This window comes from Panthera uncia (genome assembly GCF_023721935.1).
Source record: "Panthera uncia isolate 11264 chromosome C1 unlocalized genomic scaffold, Puncia_PCG_1.0 HiC_scaffold_4, whole genome shotgun sequence".
Taxonomy (NCBI): domain Eukaryota; kingdom Metazoa; phylum Chordata; class Mammalia; order Carnivora; family Felidae; genus Panthera; species Panthera uncia.
Window position 1 is genome coordinate 26,026,439 of NW_026057585.1, and position 13,217 is coordinate 26,039,655.

Here is a 13,217-nt window from a genome sequence, read left to right on the forward strand (position 1 = left end):
TTTATTGTCAAATTGGTTTTGATAAAACACCCAGTGCTCATCCCAATAGGTGCCCTCCTCAATGCCCATCACCCACTTTCTCTTCCCTCCCACCTCCCATCAACCCTCAGTTTATTCTCAGTTTTTAAGAGTCTCTTAAAACTTCCTCCCTCCATGTCTAACTTTTTTTTTCCCCTCCCCGCCCCCCATGGTCTTCTGTTAAGTTTCTCAGGATCCACATAAGAGTGAAAACATATGGTATCTTTCTCTGTATGACTTTTTCTCACTTAGCATAACACTCCAGTTCCATCCACGTTGTTACAAAAGGCCATATTTCATTCTTTCTTATTGCCAAGTAGTATTCCATTGTGTATATAAACCACAATTTCTTTATCCATTTATCAGTCACCAGTAATGGTCTTTATTTTTACTATTCCTGCCATTTGCTGCCAACTTCATGTTTTCTTTTTGTTTCATGGCTTCTGCTCACTAACAGCATCTGTCACCTTCATGGCTTCTACTTTCTGTGTATGTTTTTTCTATATAGGTTTTTTTCTTTCCAACTTCTGTCCCTGCTACCAACAGTAGGGATTCTCCAGAGACTTAAACTCTCCAACATAGAAGGTCTGATTAGTGCTGTTGCTTACCTTTTTCCTCATGGGTAGAGTTCTCTTGTCTGATTACTTCATAGAATACTACATATGGGCTGCCCTTGGATGAGACATGCAAATGTGGTAGAATTTGCATCCTGGTAGCTGAGTCCAGGATATGGAAGCTGTGGCTAGCTTTCCTCAGAATGGAGGCATTCTAGTAATTGAGAGTATAAGGGATTCCTCCCTGTTGCACAGAGTCCATCCAATTTGGGACAGACCCTAGCCAGAAGGATCTGCCCTTAGAGAAATGAAAGCTGGTGAGGTTGTGGGAATTATAGTCCCACAAAGGAAACTGAATCACATGCCAGTCAGACAGCGCACACATGGAAGAGAATGGGAAAAGACTACCACACATATTCAAATGTCTATGGTTCATCCTAGCCATATTGGATTTCAGACTTGGGATAATACTCCAAATGATAGTATATTAATTAGATGGACTTCCTATCACAAGTCTTGGTCAAGATTAGCTCACAGTCAGCCATATCCACCTAACGCACTGGATGCCTAAGGTCCTCTGCTGAAATTCCACAGATGGTTTCACATTATCTAAGGAGGGAATTTTGCCTCTCTGAGGAATATATTCTTTAGCTAACAGTGTGTTAGGAAATACTTCCTGAACATTTAACTTGGAAACTCTGAATTTAAACAGTCAACACAGATTCCTCCATTCTATTCTCAATGGGCATTACAGTATTAAATTTTTTTTCTTTTCTTTTTCTCTTTCTTTTTGTTATTTTTCTTTTTAATTAATTAACTAATTAATTTTTAAATTTACATGCAAGTTAGTTAGCATATAGTGCAACAATGGTTTCAGGAATAGATTCCTTAATGCCCCTTATCCATTTAGCCCACTCCCCCTCCCACAACCCCTCCAGCAACACTCTGTTTGTTTCTCTATATTTAAGAGTCTCTTAAATTTTGTCTCCCTCTCTGTTTTTATTTTCTTTTTGCTTCCCTTCCCTTATGTTCATCTGTTTTATATCTTAAATTCCTCATATGAGTGAAGTCATATGATATTTGTCTTTCTCTGACTAATTTTGCTTACCATAATACCCTCCAGTTCCATCCACGTAGTTGTAAATGGCAAGATTTCATTCTTTTTGATTGCCAAGTAATACTCCAGTGTGTGTGTGTGTGTGTGTGTGTGTGTGTGTGTGTGTGTATACACATGTATATGCCACGTCTTCTTTATCCATTCATCTGTCAATGGACATTTGGGCTCTTTCCATACTTAGGCTATTGTCGATAGTGCTGCTATAAACATTGGGGTACATGTGCCCCTTCGAAACAGCACACCTGTATCCCTTGGATAAATACCTAGTAGTGAAATTGCTGGGTCATAGGGTGGTTCTATTTTTAATTTTTTGAGGAACCTCCATACTGTTTTCCAGAGTGGCTGCACCAGTTTGCATTCCCTCCAGCAGTGCAAGAGGGTTCCTCTTTCTCTGCATCTTTGCCAACATCTGTTGTTGCTTGAGTTGTTAATATTAGCCATTCTGACAGGTGTAAAGTGGCATCTTATTGTGGTTTTGTTTTGTATTTCCCTGATAATGAGTGATGTTGAGCATTTTTTATGTGTCTGTCAGCCATCTGGATGTCTTCTTTTGAGAAGTGTCTATTCATGTCTTTTGCCCATTTCTTCACTGGATTATTTGGTTTTTGGGTGTTGAATTTGATAAGTTCTTTATAGATTTTGGATACTAACCCTTTATTGCTACATCATTTGCAAATATCTTCTCCCATTCTGTTAGTTGCCTTTTAGTCTTGCTGAGTGTTTCCGTCACTGTGCAGAAGCTTTTTATTTTGAGGAGTTCCCAATAGTTCATTTTTGCTTTGGTTTCCCTTGTCTCTGGAGACATGTTGAATAAGAAGTTGCTGTGGCTGAGGTCAAAGAGGTTTTTGCCTACTTTCTCCTCTAGGATTTTGATTGCTTCTTGTCTTACATTTAGGTCTTTCATCCATTTTGAGTTTATTTTTGTGTATGGTATAAGAAAGTGGTCCAGGTTCATTTTTCTGCATGTTGTCCAGTTTTCCCAGTACCATTTGCTGAAGAGACTATCTTTATTCCATTCGATATGCTTTCCTGCTTTGTCAAAGATTAGCTGGCCATATGTTTGTGGGTCCATTTCTGGGTTCTCTATTCTGTTCCATTGATCTGAGTGTCTTTTCTTTTGTGCCAATACCATGCTGTCTTGATGATTACATCTTTGTAATACATCTTGAAGTCTGGGATTGTGATGCTTCCAGCTTTGGTTTTCTTTTGCAAGCTTGCTTAGGCTATTCAGGGTCTTTTCTTGTTCCATACAAATTTTAGGATTGTTTGTTCTAACTCAGTGAAGAATGCTGGTGTTATTTTGATAGAAATTGCAAACATTTTTTCTTTAACATATGTATTAGTTTCCTGTGGCTGCTGTAATACATTACCACATATTTGGATGTTAAAACCAAGAGAAATGTATTCTCCTACAGTCCTGGAAGCTTGAAGTCCCAAATCAAGGTATTGGCAGGACCATGCTCCCTCTGAAGGCTTTAGAGGAGAATCTTGCCTCTTCCTAGCTTCTGATAGTTACCAGCAGCTCTTGGTGTTCCTTGGTTTTAAAATTAAGGCTGCATTGCTTTAATTTCTACTCATCTTTGCATAGCCATTTTGCCTCTATGTAGGTCTCTGTGTCTCTTTCTCTTCTTATAAGGATTTCAGTCATCAGATTAGGGCTCACCCTAATCTGGTGTGACCTCATTTTAATAAATTATATAAGCAAAGATCCTTTTTTTTCCAAATAAAGCCACATTCTGAAGTTCCAGGCAGACATGAGTTTTAGGGGGACATATTGCAGCCCAGTGTAACATGTTAAACATTCTCCAATCTTTGGTAATGTAAAGGAAATCCTATGCTTTTCTTAGTCTCCATTGGATGAGGTCTAATTCTTACTTATATTTCTAAAATGGATATGGGATACAGAGATGTCTAAGATTATGAAACCTTAAATTTTTGACCAACTGTGTAGCATCATCATAGATTCTCAAGCGATCTGAGCAGAAGGGACACCTGGCAAGTGAACACTGCTTATAACTAACTGGGACTTTAGCTCTAAACTTCCAAGGTGTCCCCCATTCGAGGATTTGGGCTGACCACTGGTCCTCTGGTCTAAAGCCCTAAATAAAAGCAAGAAAATATCTTCTTATAGACCCATAGTCAAGATTGTAATTTTCCATAGTGACAAGAGGTCAAAAAGGATTCACTCAAATGAAAAAAATGTCCCAAGGTGAAGGTGGTGGAAAGTTGATCTCACTATGTTGGGAAGCAGAAGACACAGAGGATAAAGGTGTGGGCTTTGGAGTCAAGTTTTGTTTTTTTAAATTTTGTTTCAATTTATTATTTTTGAGAGAGAGCAGGTTAGCCTGTGAGCAGGGAAGGGATGGGGAGTGGGGGGCGGATAGAGGATCCGAAGCAGGCTCTGTGCTGACACCAGAGAGCTTGATGCAGGGCTTGAACTCATGACCCATGAGATCATGACTTGGGACAAAGCCAGATGCTTAACCGACTGAGCCACCCAGGCATCCCTGGAGTCAAGTTTGACATGAGTTCAGATCCCGATTTCACCACCTACTAGCGGGGTGACCTTGTTCAAACTAATTAGTCTTTTTAAGTCTCAGTTTCCTCTTTAGAACAATGGAAATAGTAGTATCTTCCCCACAGAACTATTGTGAAGGGTAAATGAGATCATCTATGTGATGAATTTAGTACATGTGAAGTGCTAGCTATAATCATTACTAAGGCAAACAACTGGCCCAAGCTGCTCATATAAGGCCTTTATTCTCGTAAAGCCTGCACCGATTTCCACTGGAACTTCCTAGAGAAAGAAGGCCTTCCCATATAGGAATGACCCAAAGAACTTTTCTCACCAGCCAAATGAGAGACAAATTCTCCTGAGACAAACCAGAGAGCACTCTCATATCATCCAGATGTTTTAACCTAGAGCTCGCAAACTGGCAGCTTTCACGGCAGTTTCTGCCCCGCATGAGTTTTCCCCTTCGCCTGGACAAAGTTTTTACAAATTTGGAATTTGTTGCCCATATTAAAGATCCAAAGGTGTTCTTTATTAAAAGTCCAAATTTCTGAGTTGAAAAATCAGAAGACCAGGCAATATTATGCCTAAATTTTCCTATGACTAGAGTGCCATGTGCTAGATTTTACAAACTGGCACATTTTTGAGAGCCAGAGGAGGTTCTATTAATAATTATGCCCGAACAACAGGCATGAAGTGAAACTGACTGAGGCAAGTAGGGATATGTGTTTGGTCACCCTACCCATGATCCCAGTGGTCTGGAGCTAAGTAGGAAAAAATGCCTATTTCTTGGCGCTCTCAGCCCCTACTCTACCTCTAGTGTTTTGAATTTTCAACCTCTATTTTAACACGTTTGTATATTTTGCCTAATAATTGGCCCTTTGTTGCCACAGTCAAACATCTCTGACATGGGCTTCTGTCATCTTCCTTCTCTAAGAAGGAAAGAGTGTGAGGTGAGTCGTCAGTCAGTGCATTTGCTGGACTTCATTCAGGTGCTATCAGGGATTCTTACAGAATTTCCAACATCATAGTAACACCTATGTAATTTCATTAATGCTTTGTCATTATCCAGTGTCTTATTAATTAGACCTTCTCTGCATCTTTAGGGCATACATCACTGGGTTATGTCACATATGTCACAATAATCTAGAGACATTGTAAGATTCTTGAAGAGCCCCTGACTCATAAAATAATTGGTTTAAGAGTAACATAAACTAGTTCTTTGACAATTCTGAACTTTTAAGGAGTCCCCATCCATGAATGGATTGTGTTCCAAAAGTTTACTTGTAAGTCTAGCATAAAGAATCAAAAGACATATCCTTATAAAACAATGTTGTCACCTCTCCACCCCACACACATATATACAGCAAAAATAAAATAAATTATATATATTATAAAATAAATACACCATAGTATATCTAATGATTAGTACCTGGTAGTAATCTATCCCTTGGTATTAGTAGTTTGAATTCTGTACGTAAGAGAAAGTATCTCCTAAGTATTATTATTTTTTTTTTTTGAGTACTCACTCTTTAGGAATTCTGAACCAAGGACAGTAGTGGGAGAAGTAATTTACCGAGGGGGTTTGTGGACATTCTCTTCTTCTGCTAATTTGTATGTGCAAAATGTTTATTCATGTAGTATTTGTAAAATAGGCACAATATATATAATTAATGTCAAAGCTCTTTATTATCCAGAATATTTGACGTACATAAATGTACGTAATACAGAAATATAGAGGAAATGTCATTCTTTGATTAAAGTAGATTATTTGAAACTTACAGTGTGCAACAAGACTATTTAGAGATGGTGGGTGAGTTGTAAAGAGGCCTGCTTGAGGACACAGGTGAACTTGCTTTGAGTTCAATCTCTGCTATTAACTGATTGTGCAACTTTGGGTAAATAGCTTACCCTCATTGAGATACGACTTTCTTATCAGAAATCTGAATAAGAATGATAACAATAATTCATATTTCACAGACTTGTTTTGAAGATAAATTGAGATAACATATGTGATACAGCTTTGTACACTATGAAATGCTGTGAAACAATAACCAAAAAGTAAATTAATATTTAAGCTCTTATTATGAACCAAGAACTGCAATGGAATTACTATTATTAACTAGCTACCAATATTAATTGCAGTGGCAGCTATGGTATCCTTGAAATTGCCAATCTAAATCTTTCTCTGTTAGATACAAATAAAGAGACCAGAGCATCCCTTCTACAATGAGCAGAAACCAGTCCCCTCCCACTGAAAATACTCACAGAATACCAGACTTGTAAACATCCTGCCTTCTGATTTTAATGACAATATTACAATGGAGATGATGCTGTATCCTGGCCTACACCCTAGAGTGGGAGTGATAGTGACTCATTGCGACTTGTGAATATTATGAAGAAGACGTGCCTTAATGGCAACATTCAGCCAGACTTGGACTTAATATTTCAAGGGGCAGGAGAAGGGAATTGTCTTAGGTCGAACTAGAACCCATTACTGGTATTGTTATTGGATTCCTAGAACTTAAATGGTGTTATCTTGTGTGTTAGTTTGCTACAGATGCCATAACAAAGTCCCAAAGATTGGGGTGGCTTAACAGAAATTTAGTTTTTCACAATTCTGGAAGCTAAAAGTCTAAGATCAAGGGTTTGGTGTGACTGGCTTCTTCTGAGGCTTCTTTCAGCTTGTAGATGTCTATCTTCTCTCTGTTTCTTCACATGGTCTCCCTGTGTGTGTCTGTGTTCTAATCTTCTCTTCTTATAAGAACACCTGTCATCTTGGATTAGGACCCACACTAATGGCCTCATTTTAGTACCTCTTTGGAGACCCTATCTCCAAATATAGTCACATTCTGACATATGAGGGGTTAGGACTTCAACATATGAATTTTAAGGGAACAAAATTCAGCGCGTAACACTTTGTAAGATAAATCAGTGATCTACTTTGTTCTCAAGAAATTTTCCCTGTGCTTTCTATCTCCTTTATCTTTTCCTCCTCCCCATGGTCCTTCCTTATCCCCACTACAAAAACCATCTAGCCCCTTCAGTTTCATAGCAGTTCAAACACTAATTCATGAATACAACATTGCTGTTGGAATTGGCAGCTCCATTTCACTGACTCGGTGTTCAAGAAAAACTTGTGTAAAGTATCAGTTGTCTGTGAGACATCTTCATAGAGTCCTTTTAGAAGCCACTGTTCCTTGACCCACATCCTATGCTTCTACTTATTTTAGCAGCTAAGTAACTCCAAGGTCTATATCAAGACCTCTTCTCTACCGGTCTACTCATTTCCTTAGATTCTGGTTTCTTGGTAAGTTTGTTTTATCTTTTAGTCATTTTTCCAGAATGGAACTCTTTTTTTTCCCCTCTTGATCCTTAGTCATTACCCAGAAGGAAGTCATTAGAAGTTGGCTTGATCTTGTTCATTCCAACTAAGAGTATTTGTCTTTATCTATTCACAGGAGAGATCTAAAGCATGTTTCACCTTGCAGTGCAACTCAGGCTAACTCCTAAGCAAGGCAACTTACTGTCTTGATGCCTTGTTTGCCACTCCATTTGTTCTCCACCCTGAATATTCTAAGCTGATGGTTTCAGTGATGTTACATAACAGGTATTTCATCAGCTTTCTGGCTAGTAGCATATATGGTTATATTTGTGACCTCATATACTTTAGGGCCATGTAGCTCCCAGACAAAATTTAATTACACTGATGAGCATCCTAAACTGAATTTGTCATCAAGCATAATAAGAATGTCAAATCTGTCACTGGCACACGATATCAGTCCATCAATGATAATCAATGAATATTTTCTAAGGTCTTTGAAACAGAAGTGTTTACAGACATTTCCAGAGACCAATAGGAGTAAATAGGATTATTAACTCATAGTTCTGTTTTTCCCTATATTTTCTTCCTTCTAATTTAAGCCCTAGCTATTGAGATCGTTTCAGAGTAAAATCATTTAAATCCAGGCATCTAAATGACTAGATAATAATAGTTCTTCTGATGCTATGGAATGCAACCTCCTCTTGAATAAACTTAAAAGGAGACTTTGCTGAAACAGGTTTGTAAAACTAAATATTTTTCAACTTTTACAAGCAGCCACTTCCCAATCCTCTGGCAAGCATGCCACAGGCAGCCACCCCTATATAAATATGCAGTTAGAAAGATAAACACTCATTAAAGTCCCTAGTGGTAGCATTGTTTCTCAGGGTTCAGCAATATTTGTTCAGTGGGTAGATAAAGAAAGAGATTAGCAATGTTTCCATTGGGCTTTACTCCTTCCTAAAGCCAGCCAGTCTTCTCCCTAGGAGAAAGGCAGTAATCTGTGCATGTGTTCCAGAATGTCTCAGGACAACTTTCTACTTCAAGAGCAAACCAAACTCCTCATTGGGTCCATGCTAAGCCATCCAGTTTTTTGAAGACCATTAACTTTAGTTACTTAATAGGTCAGACCTCCAAAATAATAGGAGTAAATATGTAGAACAAATTTCCTATTTAAACATGTTAGTATAGCTTAAATATTTACACATGAAGTGAAGAATGTGTTGCGTAGGTGCTCCAATATCATTTCATAGACTGACAGATTGTCTAAAAAGGTAGTCTATCAGTTAGTATAGAAAGCGCTCTGGTCTCGGTTCCAGTCTAATCAGGCCAATGACTAACCGTGTGATCCCTGGGAATGCTGAGCTGGGTTTTCCTTATAAAGTAAAGGAGAAATGGAGTACTTGAACTCTAATATCCCTCTGACTCTGAAAATTTATGATATGCTCTTGGGAAAAACAGATCTCATCTTCCTCTCTCATAAGGTTTTTGTGAGGATCAAATAACAAGATGCACTCCAAAATGTAGTGTCAACCATGGAATAGAATGTACAGGTGAGGGGTAGCCATATTTGCTTTCTTATCTAGTCAGCATTTGGCAGAACAAATGTAAGAAAAACAATAGTAGAAAATGTTTGCCCCTCCACTTTAAAGAAAGAAGGAAATGATTTTAGATTCTAGAGTTATTTATGGCTCTTTCAGACACACATTGGGTGAAGTAATTAAACTTGTCATGTGTTAATATGTTGGTTTTAAGCAGCTAATGTAAAGTTTTTGTGGAACAAAGCATTATGGTTCTCCTTTCAGATTAACATTTTCAAAATGTTAACAAACTAATCTTTTCAAAAGAGAAATCTAGTATTTAGGCACATGTTATTTTCTTTAAACTTTTTCATTTGTTTATTAATTTCAAGTACTTTTCCAGGGGATGAGGATACAATAGTGAATAAAACAAGCAGAATCCCTTCATCAGGGAGTTTGCCTTCCCACACCAGTGAGGGGAAATTAAAATTTGTACAAATAAACTAATAACTATACTAAATCCGTAGAGGGGTAAGTGTCATTGCAACTTTTTTTTTTTAAGTTTATTTATCTTGAGAGAGAGAGAGCATGAGCAGGAGAGGAGCAGAGAGAGAGAGAGAGAGAGAGAGAGAGAGAGAGAGAGAGAATCCCAAGCAGGCTCTGCACTGCCAGTGCAGAGCCCAACACAAGGCTTGAACTCACATACTGTAATCATGACCTGAGCCGAAACCAAGAGTTGGAGGCTTAATTGACTCTTAACCAACTGAGCCACCCAGGTGTCCACAGCCGTGGCAATATTTAAAACAGGTTAAGAAAGATGGGGAGTATCAAAAAGGAGACATGTTGTTTTCTATGGAGTGGCCAGGGAATATGTCAATGATATAGAACAACAGTAGAGACTGGGAGGGAACAGAGAGGAAGTTATGTAGATACAGTCCACATAGAGGGAACAGTAAAGGCAAGAGCTCTGTGCAAGAGGGACCTTGGGGTATCTGGGAAACAGCAAGAAGGCCAGAGTGGTAGAGGAAGAATGAGAGGAATGATTGTCCATTATCTCTTCCAAGGAAAGAATGATCAAACTTATCTTCATCTTAATCATGGGAATCTACTCCCAAAGCTAAGAGCACACTGTATGTTAGCTAACTTGACAACAAATGATATTAAAAAAAAAAAAAAAAAGCTTATCTTCATCTTAACATCAACTTTCATTAAGTCCAGCAGAAACTCTTCATTGCACTTCTTTGGTTCTGTGCCTCAGTTTTTCATTTGTAAGGTGAGGATGATAATAGTACCTCATAAGGTTGTTGTGAGAAGGAAAGGACTTACCAAATATAAAGAATAGTTAAGACAGTGTCTACCACAGAGTAGATCATGGAGGGCTAGTTTTATTACTATCATCATCATCATCATCATCTCTTTATTTACAATAATGTCAATAATTCAATTTTTGAGACCAATAGTATTATTTTGTGCCAACATGAATTATTGGGAGTTTCTTTATACATGTTCTTAGGACATTAGCTAGGGTCATGGTATGTGGTGACTCAAGCACAGAGGTTCATGTCATCAAATGTCTTACAGAGAACTTAACATGAAAAAGAACTGGGGTTTGAAATTTTATATGTTAATTTAGACATAAAATGAATATGATATATCTGTATACTCACTTGAGTTTTTCTTTCTTTCTTTCTTTCTTTTTTTTTCAGTCAATCTTAGTTTCCTCTCCTTGTGACAACACAGAATTCTTGGATGTTTGCAATCTCTTTCACATTCATTTCCAGCATGTGGTCTGAATTGATTCCTTGTTTCTCAATTACAACCATCATGGAATCAAGATTAATAACCTGCTTGGTGAGTTTTGTACACTTTGGAATCTGGAGCCTTTGTACTCATTATGTCTTGTCAGGCTCTCTGTGGTTCTTTCTAAATGCTCCTGCAGTGAGGGTCAAGGACAATAGCAAAGAAGGGGAATATACCTGCCTTTGGGCCACCGCTACCAGCTTCCATGATTTCTTTTCTTCTTCCAGGCATTTAATCATGGCTGAGGGGAGTCTGGAAGTGGATTTAAAGTTCATTAATATAATCCCTGTGCTTAGAACAGTGCCTGGCATATTGGACGTACTAAGTATTTGTGGAATAAATAAACATGGGAGAGGTCTGGTAGACCATGTTGCACTCTCCTAAACAGACCGTCACTGAAGCATGACCAAGAAGTATAGCACCTATTTATTGTACTCTTCTGTGGGAGCTGGACTCTCATCTCCACTGGCCACATGGAACATCCACCTTCATTATCAGGCCCTTCAACTCAGGGTAAAGGGTACCTGGAATAGCCTTTGTGTTTAGTGGCCATTGCACTAGGTTTCACTAGTTCCAACAGGTTGAGCAGAACTTATGGGGAAAAAAAAAAAAAGGAAAAAGCATCCTGGAAGGATTTTCATTCCTGGGCTAACTGGTCATTCAACATAGGCCAAGGTAACATAGTACTGTAGGCCTTCATACTCTAATTAGTACAAATAAACAATCACATAGTTCATGAGAATCATAAATGGCACAAAAATAGGATTCTATGTATCATGTAATGTCAAATTGGATGATTGATTTTCAGGGAGAACAGGAAAGCTTGCGAACAGAAGTGGTATTCTCTTTATCATGGAAAGAATGAAGAACGTTTTAATGGACAGAGTGGTTATGTGTTATTAACAAATATTATAATTATGAAATAGAAATACTACATCTGTGAAAAAGCTTCATTATTAATTCAGCATCCAATATGTCTCTGACTTTTTGTTTGTCTGTGATTCCTCATGCTCCAAACCTGTGATTCTGTACCACTTCTTTAACCAAGAAACATTTATAGGTAAAAAACAACTCAGCTCACAAGGCCATGTACTGGGACACTGCTATAGGATTTGGTGGAGGGCTTGCCCTTTATTCCTTCTTTATTTACTAAACCCATAGCTGTCTGTCCCAGGGCACAGATTTTTGACGCTCATTCTTTCTTAGTTAAAAATTGTACTTATTGCTGAAATGAATTACCATCTTTCTCTGAGAATGCTTTCAAATATCCTATTTCTCCAGACGAATGAGGAAAAGTGGAGACTATGGCAGGTATTTAATATATTTTGAGAAAGATTTAAGGGAGTATGAGATTGAGGGATTTTTTTTTTCAAAGTCCCTTCCTGTAATTTTGCCCACTTACTTAGCTAGTATTCATTAGGTGCCTGTTATGTCTCAGCATAGATGATAGGAAGGATATTCCCTGTAAGATGTTAAGTGTTACTCATTTATACTCTATTAAATAGAAACTCTGTACTTTTTTTCATATATGATGTGTGATCCAACATCATGATAAAGGCTTTAATTTTGGTTGTTCGTTTCCCTTACAGCATTGATGAGTCCCATCACTCAGGGAGCATCTAATGGTAAGAAGCAAGGAACATAATCAGGGGGATATGCACTCAGCTAGTATTTATTGAGCAACTTCTATATATATAGAAGTATTATATACTTCTATATATATAGACAGGTACTATATATACATTTTCATGTTTTGAGTTTGTTTTCTGACAACGACAATCAGTTGAAGATAGAAGAGCGTGGGGGCAGTTTTAAAATTGAGCACAAAATGTATTTTTGTTCAGAAGGAGAGAAGGAGGGTGTGGGAAGAAGGCGGACAAAGCAAGTTAAGACCAGATTCCCGACTGGGAGAAATTCAGTGCCCACCAAAGGAATGTCCACTTAAACAAGAACAGAGGACCAGCTACCTGCGGGAGGATGCAAAAGGTAACTTGTGCCTAAGGTTCGCCTGTTGTGCCACAAGCCGCACAGGGTGGCTAACACGACCTGCCATGTTGGGGACAGCCTGCCGGCTGGGGCGCAGCTGACAGCCCGCGCCCCGCGCGCCTGAGCCGGCAGCCGCCCCAACCTGCGGCTGGGCGCCGGAGCCCCGCCTCCCCGGGCGCGCGGGCCAATGGGCTGGGCTTCAGGGGGCGGGCCGCGGCCGGGCGGGAGGCGCGAGGCGCGAGGCCTGGGGGCGGGGCGGCCCGAGCGGCGCGGTGGTGGCCGTAGCTGCCGGGGCGGCGGGGGCGGCGGCCGGGCCGGGGGTGGGCGGGCCGTGGGGGAGGGGGGCGGCGAGGTCCAGCCCTCGGCGGAGGCGGCGGCGGCGGCGGCC